A 391-nucleotide genomic window follows, 5' to 3' on the forward strand; every position below is an offset into this window, starting at 1 on the left:
CAAGAGCAATAAGACAAGAGAAGGAAATTAAAGGAGTAATAATTGGAAAAGAAGAGCTCAAATTATCCCTTTTTGCAGATGATATATCTAAAGGATGCCAAAAATTCCACGCGCAAATTCCTAGAATTATTAAGACATTCAGTAAAGTGGCAGGTTACAAAATTAACCTACAAAATCTATAGCCTTTCTATATACCAATGACAAGCAGTCAGAGAAAGAGCACAGGGAAACCCTCCCATTCACAATAGCCACAACAACATACCTTGGAATAAACCTGACCAAAGACATTAAAGAGCTCTACAAGGAAAATTTTAACTCTTTAAAGAAAGAAATTGAGGAAGACATCAGAAGATGGAAGGACCTCCCATGCTCATGGATTGGAAGAATTAAT

Source organism: Nannospalax galili, unplaced genomic scaffold (assembly GCF_000622305.1).
Source record: "Nannospalax galili isolate Female #2095 unplaced genomic scaffold, S.galili_v1.0 scaffold266, whole genome shotgun sequence".
Lineage (NCBI taxonomy): Eukaryota > Metazoa > Chordata > Mammalia > Rodentia > Spalacidae > Nannospalax > Nannospalax galili.